Source organism: Monodelphis domestica, chromosome 3 (genome assembly GCF_027887165.1).
Source record: "Monodelphis domestica isolate mMonDom1 chromosome 3, mMonDom1.pri, whole genome shotgun sequence".
Classification (NCBI taxonomy): domain Eukaryota; kingdom Metazoa; phylum Chordata; class Mammalia; order Didelphimorphia; family Didelphidae; genus Monodelphis; species Monodelphis domestica.
The window spans coordinates 295,978,538-296,000,139 of record NC_077229.1 but is presented as its reverse complement, the minus strand read 5'-3'; the positions used below and the strand labels follow the sequence as shown (position 1 = coordinate 296,000,139).

Genomic DNA, 21,602 nt, shown 5'->3' with positions numbered 1-21,602 from the left:
TGCATTCATTATTTCTGCTTTTCTGCATTTGTGTGCTATGTTTCTGTGACCTAATGTATGGTCAATTTTTGTGAATGTGCCATGTGGTGCTGAGAAGAAGGTGTATTCCTTTTTATCCCTATTTATTTTTCTCCATATGTCTATTAATTCTAATTTTTCTAAGATTTCATTCACTTCTTTTACCTCTTTCTTATTTATTTTTTGATTTGATTTATCTAAATTTGATAATGGTTGGTTTAAGTCTCCCACTAATATGGTTTTACTGTCTATTTCTTCCTTCAATTCTCCTAGTTTCTCCATTAGAAATTGTGCATCGTCTTCTATCTCCTCTGTATTTTGTATTTTGGTTCCATAGAATGTGTCCAAAGTCGCCCCTTTCTTCTTATTTTTCTTGGGATTTTGTGGCTTCTGTGCTTCTGTGGAGTTTGCCATCTCTGAATGGGGAGGATTAGCTTTTCTTATCTCTGTCTGGTGTTCAGAGGCTTTAATCCTGGGCAGATTGTCCGTTCTATGAGCTTTCCCTGGGTTAAACTGAGTATGCCTTAAGGCAATGACTTTCACTAGAACTGGAATGGAAGGGTTGGACCAGGGGGTCACACTCTCCCCCAGTTCTCTCTGTTTCCCTGCTGCTAAGGTGCCCCCTCGACTGGACTGGGTCAGGTTGCTTTCTGGAAGTTGCCTTCAGAATAGTGGGCCGTGAGGCTGTTTTGTCAGCCCTGAGGTTTGCTGTTGTTTCAGAGGACCCTGCTCTCTGCAGGGGAAGGAGCCGGGGCTTCCCGCAGCTCTGAGGGCAGTGACTTTCACTGAGACTTGGATAGAAGGATCCAGCCCGTTAGGCTGTCTTGCCCACCCTGAGGGTTGCTGTTGTGTCAGAGGACTCTGCTCTCTGAAGGGGATGGGGCTGCGGCTTCCCGGAGCCTTGGACCCTGAGCTCCTACCCCTTAGGTCCAAGTGATCTCGGGTTCTGGCTTTTGAGGTGGGCCATACCTTTTGATCCAGGTCTAGGTCCAGGTGGAGGATTCCCAGGGTCTGTGCTGTTGATTGTTTTGAATTTCGGCGCCTTAGGAGCTTATAGTTTGAGATCGGTGGGGAAGGGTTTTCTGGAGATCTGAACTTTAGCTTTCTCTAAGCCTCCATCTTGACCGGAAGTCCGATCATATATATTCTAAAATATTTATAGTAGCTGTCTTGTGATGACAAAGAACTGGAAACTGAAGGAATGTTCAACAATTAGGGAATGTCTGAACAAGTTGCAATAAATGCTTGTAACTGAATACTATTGTTTCATAAAAAATGAAAAACAGAATGATCCCCCCCCCAAAAAAAAAAACCAGAAAGACTCAATGAAGTGAGAAGTGAAGTGAAAAGTGAGAACCAGTAGAACACTGTACATAGTAACAATAGTGTATGATGATCAATTGTGAATGACTTAACTATTTTCAGTAATTAAAGGATCTAGGATGGTAATGGTAAAACTTTTAGAGAACCCACTTCTCAGACCAAGTGCTGTGTCCCTTCCCCCCCACCCCATTCTGGGTATGTCTCCACTCAACAGAGAGGGAGAAAACACTCCCATTGGGCTGCTGGACAGAGGGATGGATGAAGTAAGGAAGGTCCTCAGAAAATCAAGAGAGGGGGAGGAAAGTATCCCAGGAACTCTACTTAGCTCCATCTGTGTTGTCTGTGAGCCACCCCTCGGACTCCCTATGAGCTCCCATTGGGCTGCTGGGCAGAGGGGTGGGGGATGTGAAAAAGTCTTTGAATGTGGTAGAGAGGGGGAGGGGAGCAATTCTGATCCAGTCCTCTGCCTCTCTAGTAATGAACTCTAGGGGTGGGGAATGGGGGTGAGGAGGGAAGGTGGCCAAGTGCCCACAAAAATTTCTGTCCATGCCATCTTTGGCACTTGTGCCATAGGTTCACCATCACTGATCTAGGAAAACTCCATGGAACTCCTGATAAAAAGGCTCTCACAACCCTGGAGGAAACTTACAGAGTCTGAATGCAGAATGACACATACCATTTTGGACTTTATTTTTTCATTGAATTTTTCTCTAGTGTAAATGATGTGTAACTTCTTTTGTAATATGAAGACCATGGAAATATGTATTGTATGATAACACATGTATGACCTATATCATAATACCTGCCATTTTGAGGAGGGTAGAAAGGAAGAAAAGAAGATGGGTCACAAATGCCATAAAAGGATTATTGAAAACTATATCTGAGAAAAAATTAAAAATATTTTAAAAATGCAAGAGTAGTATCTACTATATAATGCATTTTCCCCATTTGGTATTTCATATTTCAATCTATATTTTTTCTATGGATTACTGTTCCTCTAGTGTTCTAACAACCACTCAGATTCACTTTTCTCCAGAGAACTTAGTCAAACCAGAAGGTAATATGATGCCAGTAATATAGAGTTAGCATTCACAAAGTGAACCATTATACTCAGACCAACTACTTCAAAAACATTTTACAAGGGAGAAGTTCAGTGCTTCAGTGGATAAAAAGCCAGGCCTAGAAATGAGAGCAGCTAGTTTAAATCTGGCCTTAGATATTTCTTTAGCTATATGACCCTGGGCAAGTCACTTTGCCCTTTGACCTAGTTCTTACCACTTTTCTACCTTAGAACCAATACATAATATAGATTCTAAGATGGAAGGAAAGTTTTATTTGTTTTTTATTTAATTACAAAACACTTAGAAAATTTCATAATTAGAAGGTGACTAGTATGCAGGTCATGTATGCTACTCTGTAAGCGACAAGAATATCCTCTACAAAATGCCAAGAAATGATTAACATTCCTTTGAACACTTGAAGTGATTGGGGAGGCTGTTCACTATTGCCTCTTGCCCCAGATTCTTGCTTTGGGGATAGTTCTATACATTAGAAGAATTAGTATCTTTTACTGAATAGGAAGCATCTCTGCAACATTGTTCCTAGTTTTATTGTATTACTTTAAGCAAAACAAATCTAATTTCTTTTCCACATGGCAATCCTTCTGATTGTTGAAGATGGCTATTATAGCTTTCATGAATATTCTCTTTGAACTAGATAGTTTCTTGAAATCATTCTTCTATTTCCTGGAAGTCCTGATTCACTTTCCTATTCTGTTCAATGTCCTTTGGACATACATCTATTTGACAATATCCTTTCTAAAATGTGTTCCCCAGATATGAATTCCATACTCAGGATGTGGTCTGGCTAAAGCATTGGGGCTACATTGAGACTTTCATTTGCTTTGTGCTGAGCACTTACCAAAATCTTGGCCCAAGATGGCATTAGGTTTCCAAATAAATTATTTTCATTTAAAATTATTATTAAAAAAGACATATTACAAATAGGCATGTATATATATATATATATATATATATATATATATGTGTGTGTGTGTGTGTATTAAAGCCTGTCCCAAAAGTCTTTATGAAGTTGTCTCTAGTCAAAAGCTTGCAACTGCACAAAGATGTTAGAATACCTCATTGATATATTTATATTATATATAGCAACAGAAATATTGTTTGAAAAATGACTTGTCTACCTCCAAAGAAAGATTGGGTATAATAGAAATATAGGAAGATGTGGTTTTATATATACATGTATCTTTAGGTTAAATGATATTCTCTCTAGTACTGGGAGTTCAGGAAGAATGACATACCTGAGAATTTTAAATAAATTTTAAAATAATTGTATAAATCTCCATATAAATTTATACAATTATTTTGTGTGGACCTATATCCAAATAGAAATGTATACAAATATATACTTATATATGTATATGCATATATATATATATTCATCTTCTTATGTGTTTTTAATCACACTTTGGAATAACAAGCCTCTATAATGGAACTTTAGCATAAATGAGTCATGTATTTGTCTAAACTGAATAAAAAGCTTATGTTTTTCACTCTCTTTGTACAGCATATACTGCCAGCTAAGCCATGGGGGAAAGTACTTAAGACATAACTTGGAAAAGGCAATGTGGTTAACAATGTGAGTAGCAAGGTGACCTTCTCCCTATTCTTCCTCCCCTACCCTAGCACAATTTTATATGCTTTGAAGAATTTCATGTGTACTGTTGAGAACCACAAGGGACAATTGACACTCCCTTCTCTACCCGAAAGAGCTTCTGAAGTAATAAAGGGGAAAAAATCAATGGTGCTGATTTCAGAGGAACAGCAATTTCACAAAATCTATCCCGTCTTATTTAAACATCGAGAGACTACTAAACTTTAACTGATCCCAAAATCATAGCACTGACCCCACAAATAAATAAACAAACAAATAAATAAACAGACAAATAAACAGACAAACAAATAAATAAATGAATGAATGAATGAATGAATGAATGAATAAGTGAATAAATGAATAAGTGGAGGTATCCAGAGAGTTGAAAATATCACTCCATGAACTGAGCCTACATCCAGGAACCACAAAAACCACCTAATCAAAAACTGGCAGTCTGAAAATGCTACAAATCCATGTAACATTTCTACTGAAAGAGAATAAACTTATCTGAGAAAAATACAAATGCAACTAGATACATAGATAGAAATTAAATAAATCCCTAAAATCTGCTGTTATTTTACATCTTAATTGTACAACACTGAATAATTGAAATTCTAGTATTAGATATAAAGTGAACCATTATACAGCAATTATGAGCCTTTAAAAGTTTTTTGTTGTTTTTCTTAATGTGAGCTAGTCTCCTGTTATTATCCCATGCTAGTTCAAGGGGTTACAATAAAGTAATGAAGCTGAAGTTCCAAAAAAATCACACTTTAAAACCAGTTTAATTATTTTCAGATAATGGAATAATTCATTAATTAGAATAATCTTTTTATTTTATTTTATTTTCTATTTTGAGATTGGATCTCCATATAACCCTTAGGTGAGAAGTTCAGTGATCACTCAAGAACCAGATCCATATATTAATCCACTCAAAAATTTAAACTTGCCCTGTTTTTCCAACCTGGACCATTGACCACTCCATAGGCTGCCTGGTTTACTTCTGATTTTTACACAATTACTACTATGGTGAAGGACAATACAGCCAGGCTATTAGAACAGCCCTATTGTAGCTCAGAAATCCCATTAAGCTACCCATGAAGTTTATAGATCCGAGATGCTAGGCATATGCCACCACTGCTGGGTAGTCTGATTCATGCTAGCACAACCCTCATGCACTCATGACACCATAGTTTAGAACAGCACTCCATACACTGCCATCTTTTGTTCCATGAGGAGGAATATCTGAGATTTACATTAAGGTTACCAAACCTTTGGTGTGCACTTATAAACACTCCTGAGTATGTATATGTATGCATGTCCATTGAAGTAATCTATGCTCTTATTCTGAAAAATAATTGAACTATAATGTAGAGGTAAGAAATGTTACTGAATATTTATTTCTAAAATTAGCCATTTTAAACTAAGCAAGGGATATTAAAATGGAGATAAGGCAATAATGAAGTAGTATCATTAGTAAATATTGACATACCAACCAATTATCTTACATACACTTGAAATATGCATCCTTAATCCTTATTATATAATGCAAACAGCACTGCCAAATTATTTTTGTCTCCAAGGGTAGTATGGAAGTGTAGTAAAGATATGGTTGATAGCATATGAGTTGATGTTGCCTAAGCAACAGAAATTTTTCTGAGAAACTCTATGCTGGGAAGTTTTTAATAAGTTTATTACAAAATCTAACATTGTAGATAGCCATCCAAAACTGGTATGAGTTGACATTCATCATTTATATCGTTTGAATTATTCATTCTTCAGGAAAAAAGAATTACCATGTTGTTGTTCCCTTTGAAAAATAAGATTTCTTATCTGTATTTATCAGTTATGGCTTAAAACATTCATTTTGTGGCTTATAAAAATAAATTGTTTGGTTACTATATGTATTAAAAAGTTAGCTGAATGCAGGGATATCAGCTCTGAAAAATTAGAGTAATAGTTCTTCAGTATTCTGCATACAAAGATAGTTGATGCATTTAATAAAATAGCAACAAACAATAGTAATATAGCTTTCATAGAGAAGTCTTTTACCATAAAACATTTAGTTCAAAATATATCTTGTTTAATTCTTAGTAAATATTTGGGGGGGATGCAAAGTATTTTACAAACAAACTTTCTGCCATTGTCTATATTGTAAAAAATTGGTCATTGTTATTCCAAAACAAACCTTATTTTTCTGTATATAAGTTGTGAGATCCCCAGGGAAACTTTGGAGCATAAAGGCACATTGAGAAACAAAAACAAATTAAAAATTTTTTAAAAGACCTACAGATTATTTCTGAAGTGTTGAACCCCTGATATCTCCCAGCACATTTACCAAGCCTACAACAGAATTTTGAAAAACCAAAAAATACTAATTGGGAGTCCTCATCACTCTTGCCATTTTTGAAAACCAAGAACTCTTTAATTAGAAGCAATTGTGTTTATGGGTAGAATTTTGATCCCAAATCACACTGACCCACCCAGGTAATAACAGGTGTGCATGTGCTAATGTTAAGACAGAACCCTCTGGATAGTTTTATATGTGCACAAAAGTCTAAAAACTTCACTTTGGACATTCCCTGCCTCCCTCACTAGTGGTCTTCCCTAACCTTTGCCAATGACTAACATTTTAATATTCTGTTATTTTGTAATTGAAAATTGATTTTAAAAAACTTACTAAATCTAGGAAACATATCATAAAACAAATAGAAATTTAAGTCACAAATGCTGAATTAGAGTGTCTTTAAAAAAATCCTTTATTGAGTGCTCCATTTCAACTTCAAAAAATGTATAAATAAAGTGAGACTGACCCATGAAAGAGACAATGAACACTTTCCAGCTAAATTATATACTCTAATTTGATGTCAGCTCTTTGTTCTGGCTGTATAAAAGGATTCCAGTAGAAATCATCATATATAGAAGCTTGTAAACAGCATAAACTTAAAATTTCAGATTTAGACTGGAAATACCTTGGATATTTGGCTCCAAAAATTTGACTTGGCAGAAAATTACAATATTCCCTATATTGTCTGTAAAGACTAGGTGCCAAACTAGTCATTCCAATGAATTCATCTCTGAGACCAGTCTTGGAGAATTCCTAAAAGTAACATGAAGCTATGAAAGCCTTATCAAATTCAAGCAATAGTAGAGCTGAGGAAAATGCCCTATACATAGTAGGTACAAAATAAATAATTGCTGTCAATGCTACTTTGGTATTACAGGAATAATAATGGATAAAATAATGCTAGTATTGGGGCAACTAGGTTGCTTTTCCTAAAGAAATAACCACTGCTGTCTCAGAGACGATTTGGGAGAAAGGGTAGACATTTCAAGTTCTATTTTGTATATGCCTTTGCCCATGTCTGCTTGACATTTTGATTTAAACTAAAAATAATAATAATAATAAATGGGAAAAGGGTGGCAAAGTGCCCTCTAAACAAATTTTCTGTAGTTGCCTATATAATAAAAAATAGGTACTTGTATCAGAACATTATTTCCTGTACATAAGCTGTGAAGTCCCCAAGGAAACTTTTGAACATGAAGGTATATTCAAAAACAAAATCAAATTAAATAATAATAGAACACTGAGCTTGGAATCAAGAAGACTCAGGTAAAATGTGTGACCTTTGGCAAGTAACTTAATTTTCTTCAGTTTCTTCATCTGTAAAATGGAGGCAATATTATTACATACCTCCCACAGTTGCTTAGCTCAGTGCATGGAGCAGAGTAAATATTAAATCAAATGTTAATTATTGTTATTATCATATCAAATTATTCAGTAAAATATGTACATAGTCCTATAGTGGTAAAACAAATTAAACAGTATATATTCTAACTTCATAAAATCAGAGAACTAGAGCTAAAAGTGTCCTTTGAGTCAGTTAACTTTCTCATTTTCAAGCTGAGAAAAGGAGAATAAACCACTTGTTTGTGGTCATGCAGGTAATAAGTATCAAAGGCAATATCTGACATCAAGTACCTTGATTCCAGAGTTATTGTACTATTGATTATTTATGTGGAACATGTTAACAAATTTCAGACCAGAGTTATGATCTGAGTAAATCTATCTGAACTCATTTTAGTGATGATCAATTGCCTATTTGTTTCTACTTGGGGGATACCAAATATGTCTTCTCCTCCATTCTGACCATGTAAGACATCAACAATAAACAATAAAAATAAACAAAAACTTTTAAGTTGACCTCAGAATGACAATATCAACCATTGATTCTTTAGTATGCATTCATCATAAAGGCCAGTCAAAAGCAAAGTCTTGGGGGGATGGGACACAGATAGATAAAATTTTAATGAAGCACAAAAAAAAAACAACCCCAAACCCCCAAGATTAGAACAAAGATTTTTTCCCAAAGAATATGGAATCAGCCACCACATCACCATGTAGAGGCCAGAAAAAATAGGCTTTACTTATATAGAATATAGTTCAGTGAACAGTATAGTAGACTAAGACTCAACTAAATAACTAAATATATATATATATAGGATATATATATAATATAAATAAATAAACTAAAATAAGACCTTGCATAAATGATTTAGCTTTTCAGACCCTCACTCTCAGCTTTTCATTATCAAAAGGCAAAAACACTTTATTACAAAAATCAGAATTAGTGTGATTATCCCATATTTGCTATGGGTAGAAAATTATTGCATTAGCAAATATATACAATTGTTTGAGTAAAAATGTAATGTACTATGGTGGTGATAGTGGAGAGGTTTTCAACAAAATTGCTTTAAATCTTCCTCATGATTTTAGAAATTCTCCAGAGGAAAGAAAAATATGATCACATATCTCATCTAAACAAAAATTGAAAAAAATTATATAATAATTGGCTATTGGTTTCCAAAACACAGTATGTTGGCACCAACTCAACAAATGAGTATTACAGAATAGCTTGGGAAGTCATATACTCCTCAATAGTACTTTTTTATATATGTAGATGTCTCTACAGAATAAACTATCAACTATCAATGGAATAGTAGTGCCAACCAGATCCACAGGACAATTTTCCTGGGCCCTGGGGCTGCAAGAGAACTTCAATGAAAATACATGTTTTAGGATCGATTGGAAATAAATTTAAAGGTCTTCCCAATACCAACAAATTCAACTTGGGAAAACACACATGGAAATTTAGCAGTTACCTTCTCATTTAGAATTTTTAAAAGAAGTTGGGTGAAATATAAATAGCAGTTAGCAATTCAACAAGCACCTATGGTACATATTTAACATGAATAAATCCAAATGTAACACCAGTTCCCAGAAAACAGTGTCCCACTATCCATTAATCATGTTCTTTCAAATCTTCAATATAAAGATAAGATTTATAATTTTAAAATTCCATGTTTGGGGCAAAAGTAATGTAAAGATACTTTTTTATGATAGTCATACCCTATCATGTGTGAATTACATGACTCAAAAATGAATAATAATAATTTTAAAAATAAAACATTAAATTTATTGTAACTGATTATAGTATTCTGTTAAAATTTTATTGTCCCATTAAATATATTTTATTCATTCACCTGATGTGACCAAGGAGCTAATTACAAAGAGTAATGGCTTATATGTTGCAGTAGGCTGATTTGTGTATTTCTGATACCCTATTGAAAATTTCTGACAAAATTGGTTCTCTCTGGTCAACACAAGTTAGGCTATGTGGGGAATCAGTTGTTTAACTGAGAGCAAATCCATAATGAGATTTACTGAGAAAGGAGTCTAGACAGAATTAAATCTGATCAGTATTCTGGATTTTGGTTCTGATGGAAAATTGCTTGTTTGTTTGTTTTTATCTTATATTTCTTGTTACTTTAGGCTAGGGATTATTAGCTTTTAGTGCATTTGTCATAGAAACTTTTGGGATTCTGGTGAAGACTACAATCTTTTTTTTTAATAAAAAGTTTTAAATATATAAAATATCTAGAATTACACAGGAAATCACACCAATTATGTTGATATATAGTTTCTCTCTATATCTTTGTCTCTTTCTGGTTCTCTCTCTCTGTCTGTCTCTCTTTCTTATATATATATAAAATTTTCTGTCTATCTATCCACATATCAAGGTTAAAACCCTTGCCTTAGGCAAAGATCATGGTATTGAGAATTTTTTAATTGAAAGTGATATCCAACAACACATGTCAATCATTTCCTTTTGCATATGAAGAAAGTGAAACCCTTAGGGCATTCTCATCTCTTCCTTTTTGTTTTTGTGTTCTCTTTAATCTTTTCATTGTCATTCTTTATGTATTTACATTAGCTGGAACTGAGAAGCACTCTAGATCTGAAATAGGAATTCAACTTTTAGCTCTTGTACTTACAAACTTGCCCACAATGACGTCACATTTTAGCACCTCACTTTCTTAATTTGTAGAACAAAGAGGTTAGACTAGATGATCTCAGAGATCCCTTAAGTTCTATGATCATATGACATAAATTGCCCAAATTTAGAGACCTGACATGCATCTCCCTTTTCTCACTTCCATGTCCTTTGAACACTGAACTCTCCTTAAAAAAGAGCAATGAACTGCTTCAGGAAAATGCAGATCTACCTTAATTACAAGTCTTTGAGGAAAAGATATATGGCTTCTTGTGAGTTTCATCAAGATGATGCTTTTTTAGGTGGAAGTTGAACTAGAAGAACATTGAAGTTCCTTATAATTTTCAGGTGCTCTGATTCAGTAGATTGCAATTCATAGTCTGAAAACACTATAATTCACAAGGTTTTTGCATTCAGGGTATGGAGTTCTCTTCATCAGCAAACAAGAGGAAAAGTAAATCAAGGTGTTGATGGTGGTTTGATTTGCTTGACCAATTTTGCCTCTTATTTTTCCTTCAGGGTGCCTTTCTCTGTCAGTTAGCCTGACTTGCCTGACCTGTAGATGGCAGTTGATGGGGACAGCTAGTCCCTCTCTACCAGTTACTTTCCTACATGATGGTTATAGTGGCTGGACTGAATGTAGGACAAATAAAATGGCTGGCTTATACAAAATACATACAAAACTATATGGGAGGGGTTATTTAGGAAAGGCCCTAAATTGGAAGAGATGACAGAAATTGAGCCTTAAAAGACATTACATATTCTAAGAAGAAGTTAAAAGAGAATGCATTCATTGATATCCTGTACAAAAGTGTAAAGATGGGAGATGAAAAATTATGTTTAAGAAAGAGCAAGTAGGACGATTTGCCCTTAACCTTAAGTATAAGAAAGGGAGTAATTATGTGCAATTAGTTTCAAAAGGTAGGCTGAAGCTAGATTGGGAAAGGTTTTGAATGTCAAACAAAGGAGATTTTATTTTATACATAAGAATAAGAACCCATTTGTATCTCATGTTAGTCTATTCTTTCACTTCCTGTATTATTAAAGTTAAAATTCCTACATCCTTCTCTCATCTCCTAAAATAGATTTGAATTCTGAAAAGAGAGAATGTGTCTTTGGTTTCTTCTTTGTATACTTCTCTTCGTCTCCCCAAACAATTAAATTGCATATAGTAAGTACTCACTAATAAGTTGCTGATTTGATTGGAAAAGGAGATAGTAAGATGAAGTAACTAATCTTTTCTTTATAAATCATTCTCTTCCTGTCCCTCTCTCGGAGCCAATGGAAACATTATCATATATAGAAGAGGACAATAAAATAAAGTTCAATTAGAATGTGATAAAATAAATTATACACTAAAAGAGAATATTTTATCACTGATGATTAAAAGGAATATTAGGATCTTTCAGTTCCTTGGTTATCATTATAAGTATCATTGTATTGTCCCATTTCGCATTCATTCCTCAACTTTTATAATATGGATTCCTACAACATAGTGGTAGAAAAATCTCCAAAAGGCATAAATGATCTATTAATTGACAAATGTGAATTTCTTTTTCTCAGATCTTATCTTTCCTGACCTTTCTGATTCTTTTGAAACAAATGACAAAATTCTCCTACAGAATATTCTCTCACTTCTCAGATACCATTCCCTTTACATTCTCCTCTTTTATTTTTAGACATTACTTTTCAGCTGACTCATCATCCATATTATGCTCCCTAATTTAGAATTAACTTCATAACAAGGCTCTGTCCTAGGCACATTTTAAAGTTGTCTCTTTCTCATACAGTTTACATATCAACTCCCAAGGTTTTAATTATCATCTCTAAAAATGTGTGTATATATGTCTGAATATTAGTATGCATATACATCAATATCTTTATTCTAAAAATTCTTTGTTTTCCATTTCAACTCTATGAATTTTATTTTATGAATTTAAAATACTTTTTCTGGGAATAATATAAACGTCTCATCAGAGTGCCAAAGGGGTCAATGAAACAAAAATAGAAACCATGATCAGGATTTCAAACACATAGCCTGTGGATTGCAAACTCTCCCTAGTGGGACCTGAAACATTAAAATGTAATTGGAATATATTAACCAAAGTAAATGAAAGTACAAGAGAACATCACATTTATTGCTAAATCAGTGCAGTATCAGAAAAAGCAGAAGAGGCCACAGCAGTAATAGTGGAAGATAAAGCCAAGATAGTGAAGGAAAAAACAACAGAAACCCACCAACCACCCTCCAAATGGCCACAGAGGAATAGAAAGGCCTTAGAAGAAAAACTGGAGCAGCAGAACAAACAGAAGTGCTCCATAAAGCAGTGCTTCAGCCAAAATCAATGTCAAGAGAAAACAAGGAAGATTCATGCCACTAAAATATAAGGAGAAAGCACTGAACAAACCCCAGTGGAACTCAAATAGAATACAGCAAAAGCAGGGGTAGAAAAAGAATAGCTGGCTTGGTACAGCTTCAGCAGAGTAAGAGCAGAAATCAATACAATGCAGAACAAATGGCAGTGGGAGGAAAGTAGCCTGCTTAATCCAATCAGAACAGAGGCCAGGATTGAGCCAGCATAGGCAGTAGGGGGAGGAACTCAGCCCAACAAAATCCATTCTTGGTGGGATTGGGAAGAATCCATAGCCAATCAATTGAACTCAGCAGCTACAAATCTCAAAACAGCTCCTGTGAAAGGAAATCCTTGGTTCTCTTTGTATATTCTAAATTTACTTAGGAAAAGGGAACCTTTTGTTCTCTTTACCTTGTTGGAGTTAACACTTTGGAATAATAATAACTTAAATTCCTTAAGTAACTCACTACTTTGAAGACAGGATTAACTCTCTTTGTCTACTTTTAAATTAATCAAAAAAGAAAATACACCCATACTTAACACTAAAGTAAGGGAATTCCACAACTCTTACTCCTAGGAGAAGAGTTGACACCTTTAGAGGTGAAAAGCCAACAAGATATTTGGAAAAGCTCCACCCTTTTTTCTAACTCAAACAGCCAGAAACTTTTGAATTCTTTTAAGAGTTCACACACTCAGAAACATGTGAATGCAAAGGTGTGAATACTAGGATGAGAGTTGACACCTTCAGAGGACAAGAAGTTTGACAATTTTGGAAACTGTGATTGGCCCCTATGAAGATGGGAGGGGACAGGGAACCACCATAAAACCACAAAATCCTTCAGCTGGCAGTGCTTCAGCATGGATCCTGATTTCAATTTAGACTCTGATTCCTGGACTACTTGGTTGGGTGAGAGAAAAGTCTCCCTTCTTAGTTTCCTAAGAGACTAACTTCCATTTTAGAGAAGGTGACATGATCACTCACTATTGGCCCTCCTGGCTGAGGACTAGTATAGATATTTTCTCTAACCTCTTTCACGTTTCTCTACTTTATTGTTTCCCCTCTATTTTGGTAAATAAACTGTATCTGACCATTAAATTTAACCTTTACAGAGGCCCACCAAACTGTGTCTGCAAAATGCTCAATCTAAGACTGAGAAATCTGAGCCAACCCGAGGGACAGTACTATTGCTGGACAGTACTCCTTCCACCTCAGAAACAGAGGTAAGTTTCATCACATAGACAAAATCAAGACTAAAAATAACATTAAAATGAGCAAAAAAAAATAGAGGGAAAAGCCTGACACTAGAAAAATATCTAAACAAAAGGTATGACCAAAATACAAAATGGGGAGACAGCAATACAAAAATGAAAATGTGTGAAGCCTCAAAAAATGTAAAATGATATAAAGTCTAAAATAAACCCCTTGAAGAGACCAAAAAGAATCATAGAAGAAAAATTAGAATTCAAAATGATGGAAACAATCCACAGCTTAGGACAAAAATGTAGTGAATAAACAATTCCTTAAAAAAATAATATAATACCTCAAGTAGGAAAATAACTCTTTAAGAAAGAAAATACAAAACCTCAAAGATGAAAATTGCTTCCAGAAATTAGAATTTAATATGGAAGATAACAACATCATGAGGAATCAGGAAACAAAAATTCAAAAGAATGGGAAAAAAAATAGAAGAAAATCTCTAATTTATCAGTGGAAAAACAACTGACCTGAAAATAGATCCAGGAGAGAGATAGTCTAAGAATCATTACAATAACTGAAAGCCATTTAAAAAAATAATAATAAACCAGGACAACATATTTAAATAAATTATCAGGAAAAAACTGCCCTGATATTCTTTAACCAATGTGAAAAATAGAATTCACTGATCACTTCCCAAAAGAAACCTCTGATTTTAAAATACCAGGATTATTGTAGTCAAATTATTGAAATTCCAAGTGAAGGAGAAAATATTACAAGAAACCAAAAAGAAAAACACAATTTGAATATTGTAGAACCAAAATCAAGATTATGAAGGTCCCAAAAGCTACTACACTAAATGATTAGAGGACATGGAATATGATCTTCCTCAAGGCAAAAGATCAAGCCTAAAATTAAAAAAAAACACTTGCCCAGCAAAACTGAACATAATTCTGTAGGAGAAGAAATGGATATTTAGTGAAATAGAGAAATTTCATGCATTCATGACAAAATGACCAAAACTAAAAAGAAAATTCAATTATCACATTCAACCCTGAAAAGAAGCATAAAAAGTTAAAAAGAAAAATATATCTCCTAAGAATCAGTAAGGTTAAACTAATCACACCCTTTCATGTGAAAAGCAATTAACTAGGATTCTTGAGATTTTTATAATCCAAGAGATACCTAATATACTTAATATATTTAAATTGATCAATAGACACATTAGGGTTCAGCTGAGTATATTGCAATAAGGTGATAACAAAGGTATTTAAGTTATGTCTAAAGTATTTGGAGACTTAAGGTACTGAAGATACTTTAGAAATTTATCACTATTAAGGCAATGAATAAGAGCATATATGGATAACGAATGGGGAGTAAGTTGAATACAATGATCTATTACTTAAAAGAAACAAGGGATAAGAAAGAATAATACACTGGGAAAGAGAAAAGGAGAGAAATTTGGAGGTAAATTATCTCACATGAGGAGACAGGAAAGAATCAGTAAGGTACAAGGGAAAATGAGAAGGTCGCAGGAAATGGTTGGAACTTACCCTCATCAAACTTGGTATGAATTGGTAATAAGATCCACACTGATTGTACAGATTCTTCATTGTCTACTTTAACTTCTTTGATTTACTTTTTTCCTCCTATTGCTAAAAGTAACACAATATTAAATAATAGTGATAATATTAGGCATCCTTGATTCACTACTCTTTCACATCCTGTTTCATGGCCTTCCTTCCCTTCCCATCTTACTAGGAAGACTTTTAATTTATCCCCATTGTAGATGATAATTGCTAATGGTTTTAGATGCATACAACTTAGTACTTTAAGGGATGATGCATTTATTTTTTTTAGTGTTTTAATAGAAATGAGTGGTGTATTTTGTCAAAAGTTTTTTTTTTCTGAATCTATTGAGCTAATCATGTAATTTCTGTTTATTTGGTTATTGATATGGTCAATTGTGCTGAGGTTTTCCTAACGTTAAACCAGCCGTGCATTCCTAGTAAAAACCAAACTTGGTCATAGGGAATAATCATTGTGATATATTGCTGTATTCTCTTTGCTAGTATTTTATTTAAGATTTTGCATCAATATTCATTTATAAAATGTGTCTGTAATTTCCTTTTTCTTTTTGTGATCTTTTGAAATGTATGTAGGCCCAATTTCTCTGAAACTTCCCTTACACCTCCAAATGCCTTTTTCCCAAATTTTTGGCAAAATAGGCTAGAAAACCTAGCTGGCTCAACAAAACTGTAATAATTAAAGTAATTGTATTGGATTGAAGAAGAACAGGGGATAAGGGAGGTTTTGTGACAGGGAATGGAGGAATTGAAAGGACAGAGGGAATATGGATGCTGGTGAGGTAAAAAGAGAGAGATACCTCTGGCTGAGAAGCTGTCTTTGAAACATTGGGTTCCCAAGAAATTATAACCTGAGGGGATGTCTTCTCTATTGATTGATGTTGAAGATACCTCAGGTAACATGGACCCTCCTGAGGGACAAGCCTCCCCTGAGGCCATGGTTGCCTGGCAGGGGTCCAATAAGGACCATTTATGGTTGAATGACTATCATTATGATCTGCTCCCTCTATGTCCTCTGAAATGATTGTTCTCTTATGTGACTGCAGGTTATTTAAATAAAGATGAATTTATTTACAAGTTGAGTTGGGAAGATATCAGAGTAGAGGGAAGAGGGGTTCCCTATAGTTTTTCCCAGATTGGGTTTGAGTCTCTCTCAGCTTTTGAGCTGTGGTGAGGCCTCACAGGTTGATGGAGGTTTCTTTTATCCCTGTCTATACTAATCTATGCTAACTTTCTTAAATTCAAAATCTTAGCAGTAGACAACAAGAGGAAGAAAAGGTTCTGACCTCCGGAGCTGGTTGAGATTGTCTCTTCAGGCTATCACCCTAAAGACAGGTCTTACTGTTCAAACTGCTCCCCTTAATTCTTTTTGTTAGATGACATGATCACAGGAATCCAGGTAGAGCACACAGTTGGAAAATATCCAGGAATAGAGGTATTTCTATCCAGAGACAGGAAGAGAGCACTCTTTCCAGTCTGAGGGCCAGGAAAGAGAGTCTTCGAGAGTAACTGTCACTCTCCCAGTCACCCCTACCCCCACCAACTCTCATCATTGTCCATATATTCACTCCAACATTTCAACTGCTGTTAGTTCCACCTAGGTGGCTAAAAGTCCAAAAGCTTGATTCAGTTTTCCTTTCAACACAGCTTAGGTATCAGCACCATTTTGGGATCATAAAAAGAATTTGAGAGGACTCTTTTGCTTATTTTGCTAAATAGTTTATATAATATTAGGATTAATTGTTGTTTAAATGTTTATATGTGAATCCATCTGGTCCAGGGGAATTTTTCTTAGGGAGGCCATTGATGGGCTTGTTCAATTTCTTTTTTTTATATTGAATTATTTAAGTATTCAATTTTGTCTTTTATTAATCTAGGCATTTTATATTTTTATAAATATTCAACTATTTCAACTAGATTATAATCAAGCAAAATAGCTCCTAATGATTGATTCAATTTCCTCCTCATCAGAGGTGAATTTGTCCTTTTTATTTTTGATACTGATAATTTGATTTTCCTTCTTTCCTTTTTAAAAATCAAATTAAGCAATGCTCTGTTTTTTTTTATAAAACAAACTCCATTTTATTTATTAGTTCAAAAGTTCTCTTACTTTAACTTTATTAATTTCTCTTGTGATTTTTAGGATTTCTAATTAAGTCTTTAATTAAGGATTTTTAATTTGATCTTTTTGTATTTTTTTAGTTGCATACCCAATTTATTCATATGCTTTTTTTCACCACTGCTTTATTGATATAAGCATTCAGGGATATAAATTTTCCCTCTGTACTGCTCTGGCTATATACCACAAATTTTGATGTATATTTTCTTTTTAATGTCATTCTTTTTAATGAAATAATTGATTGTTTTATAACTTTTTCTTTAACGCATCCCTTTACAACAATTAGATTATTTAGATTCCAATTAGTTTTTAATTTGACTTTCTATAAACCCTTATTCATTAAAATTTTTATTAAATTATAATATGAAAAGGTTATATTTAATATTTCTGCTTTTATGAATTCAGTTGTTGTTTTTATGTCCTAGTATATGATCATTTTTTTAATTATTTACCATTTGCTGCTGAAGAGAAGACATATTCCTCTTTTATCCCCATTCAATTTTCTTCACAGATCTATTGAATTTAACTTTTCTAAAATTTCATATATTTCCTTTATTTTTTTCTTATTTATTTTATGGTCAGTTTTATCTATTGCCAAAAGGGGAAGATTGAGTTCCTCCACTAGTAGTTTTATTTTCCATTTTCTCCTTAAGCCCATTTAATTTCTCCTTTAAAAAATGGAGGCTAGGGGGCAGGTATGTGGCTCAATGGATTGAGTGTCAGGCCTAGAGACAGGAGGTCCTAGGTTCAAATCTGGCCTCAGACACTTCCTAGCTGTGTGACCCTGGGCAAGTCACTTGACCCCCATTGCCTATAAAAAAATGGAGGCTAAACCATTTAGTGCATGCATGTTTAGTATTGGTATTACTTCATTTTCTACAGTACCTTTTATTAAGATATAATAAACTTCCTTATCTCTTTTAATTAGATCTATTTTTACTTTAGCTTTGTCTGAGATGAGGATTGCCACTCCTTTTTTTTTTTAAAATCTCAGTTAAATCCCAATAAATTTTGTTCTATCCTCTTCCCTTTATTCTGTGTGTGTCTAATGGCCTCTAATGTGTTTCTTTAAAAATATATTTTTTGTATATTGTATAATATACATGTATAATAAAATATATTTTAAATATATTTTAGGATTCAGGCTTTAAATCCACTCTATCTGCTTCCATTTTATGGGTGAATTCATAGATATGGTTACTATCTGTGTATCCCCCTCCATCTTGTTTTCCCATTTTAATTCCTGTAATTTGCCCTGTCTCTCCCCACAAGTATTTAGCTTTTAATCAAACCCCTCTCAATTTCCTTTCCTTTATATTACTCACTTCCCCAGCAGCACCATTTTATACAAGATTTGGTTAAGACCATTTCCAATTTTAAACAATGAAGGAACTTAGATCACTTAGATCAGGAATGTGAGACCTCTACTTAGATCAGGAATATGAGATCTCTACTCCACCCCTACTTAAGTCTGCTTTAGGAGAAGAAACTAATGAAAAATACTTAAACCCATACTTATAGTAAGGCAAAAGTTCTTAAGCTATGCCTATTTTTAGATCTAATACAAAAGGGTGCTAAGTACCTATAAAGGTCAGGCAACTTGTGAATTTAAAAGGAGCAAAGAGGTGAGAACTTACTCAGAGGTTTTCTGGTGTGAACTTAATCAAAAATTTAAGCCTTCTTAGGTGTGAATTAAGAATGGTCTGTCCTTTGGAAAACATTTACTGTGATTGGTAGATGTGAGAACTTAAGGGAGATGACATAGGAGAAAAATTCCTTTAAAAGGAGAGGAAAAACTGAGAACAAGGGACTCTCTCTCAGGACTCTCTCAGGGACTGTCAGAAGAATCTCCCTCTGGAGATGGAGCTGGCTGAACTGGTGTCTCTCTGAACACCAGAATCTTGCTTGAGACAAATCTTGTGGTGAATGGATAAAAAACTGACTGATCTCTCTCTCTCTCTCTCTCTCTCTCTCTCTCTCTCTCTCTCTCTCTCTCTCTCTCTCTCTCTCTTTCACTTATTACTTGATTTTGTATTAATTAAAATCTCTATAAACCCAGCTGACTTGGGTATATTTAATAATTGGGAATTTTTCCCTGGTGACCACCTTATATTTGATTTAAAACAAGATACTGTCTTGAAACCATATTTTCTGCGGTCACAATTTAAGCCAACCACTCATATCTTCTACAGTTTATGTCTTCCACTATTTTAATTATTACAATATCCTGATATGTCTGGCTGTTATTCCCTCTCTTAGCCAATTCCAATGAAAATAAGCTTTAAGCATTTTTCATCACCACCCTCCTCCTCCCCTCCATTGTATTTTTTCCCTGTACCTCTTTAAGTGATATGATTTACCCCATTTTACCTTTCTCTTTCATTTTCTCTCAGTTCAATACTCTTTTTCACTCCTTAAATATTTTTAAATCCTTACCTTCCATCTTGGACCGAATATTGTGTATTGGCTCCAAGGTAGAAGAGTGGTAAGGGCTAGTCAATGGGAGTCAAGTGACTTGCCCAGGATTACACAGCTGGGAAGTATCTGAGGCCAGATTTGAACCTAGGACCTCTCATCTCTAGGCCTGGCTCTCAATCCACTGAGCTACCCAGGTGCCTCGAATTTTTTTGCATGTCATCCTAAACATCTTACTCCCACACCCTCTGTCTGTGTATGCTTCTTTTGGCTATTATGATAATAATGAAAAATTAAAGAGTTAAAGATATCATCTTTCCATGTAGAAATATATATTATTAGACCTTATTACATCCTTCTCTTGAATATTGTATTTGGACACAAAATTTTCTGTTTAGGCATGGTCTTTTCAAAAGAAATGTTTGGAAATCTATTTTATTTAGTGACCATATTTTCACCCTAAAAGAATATAGTCAGCTTTGATAGGAAGATGATTCTTGCTCATAAATCTAGTTTCTTTGCCTTTTGGAATACTATATTCTAAAGCTTCTAATCCTTTAATGTAAAAGCTGCTATCCCATGTAATCCTGACTCCATGATAGTTGAATTGTTTCTTTATGACTGATGGCAATATTTTCTCCTTGACCAGAGAGCTCTTGAATTTAGCTATGATATTCCTGGCAGTAGTAATTTAGGAATTATTGCAGAGGGTGATGATTGGATTTTTTCAATTTCTATTTTATACTCTTGTTCAAGAATATCAGGACAGTTTTTTTTTTTTTATAATTTCTTATAATATGATGGCTAACTTTTTTGTTTTTTATCATGACTTTCAGGAATTTCAAATATTCTTAGATTATCTGATCTGAATATATAATATTTTCTTCTATTTTTTTTCATTTGGGGGTTTTGTTTAATTGTTTTTTGATATCTCATGAAATCATTGATTTCTATTTGTCCAATTCTAATTTTTAAAGAATTATTTTCTTACATGACCTTTTGAACCTTTTTTCCATTTGATCAATTCTACTTTTCATGGAACTGTTTTATTCATTGATTTTTTGTAACTCTTTTTCCATTTGGCCAATTCTGCTTTTTAAGCTGTCATTTTCCTTTTATATTACTTTCATTTGTTTTCCTAATTTCTCTTCTACCTCTCTTTAATTTTTGAATTCCTTTTTGATCTCTTCCAGTCCTTGTGAAAAATTCTCAATTGTCTTTGAAGTTTTTCATGTGACTACTTTGATCTTATTGTCCCCTATTGAGTATGTGCTTGCTCTACTTTGTCTCCATGATTTTTTTCTATGTTTAGGACTTTATTTTGTGGTTTGCTCATTTTCTCAGCCTTTTTGTTTGTTTAATTTAACTTTTAGCTTAAAGGTGAATTCTGTTTTCATGGTAGAAGGTGGACTCTTGTCCTTGCTTCTTCTCTCAGCTCTAATTCTGATTTTCTGAAAGTTTCAGTTCTTCCAAAGGTTCTTTGAAAGTCTGTGGAATGAGAGGTGTGGAAATCACTTTCTACTGCTTATTCAATCTCCTCTAGGAACTGCTAATGGCTTGCAGGGCTCAGAACAATGTGAACTATTT

At 34.0% G+C, this 21,602-nt stretch overlaps 1 protein-coding gene across 3 annotated transcripts in view; it reads right to left on the bottom strand.

Annotated features, from left to right (window-relative positions):
* The window catches only part of SNTG1 (syntrophin gamma 1), a 1,241,132-nt gene that overhangs the window by 974,353 nt on the left and 245,177 nt on the right, over nt 1-21,602 (bottom strand). The gene's annotated exons all lie outside the window — the stretch shown is intronic.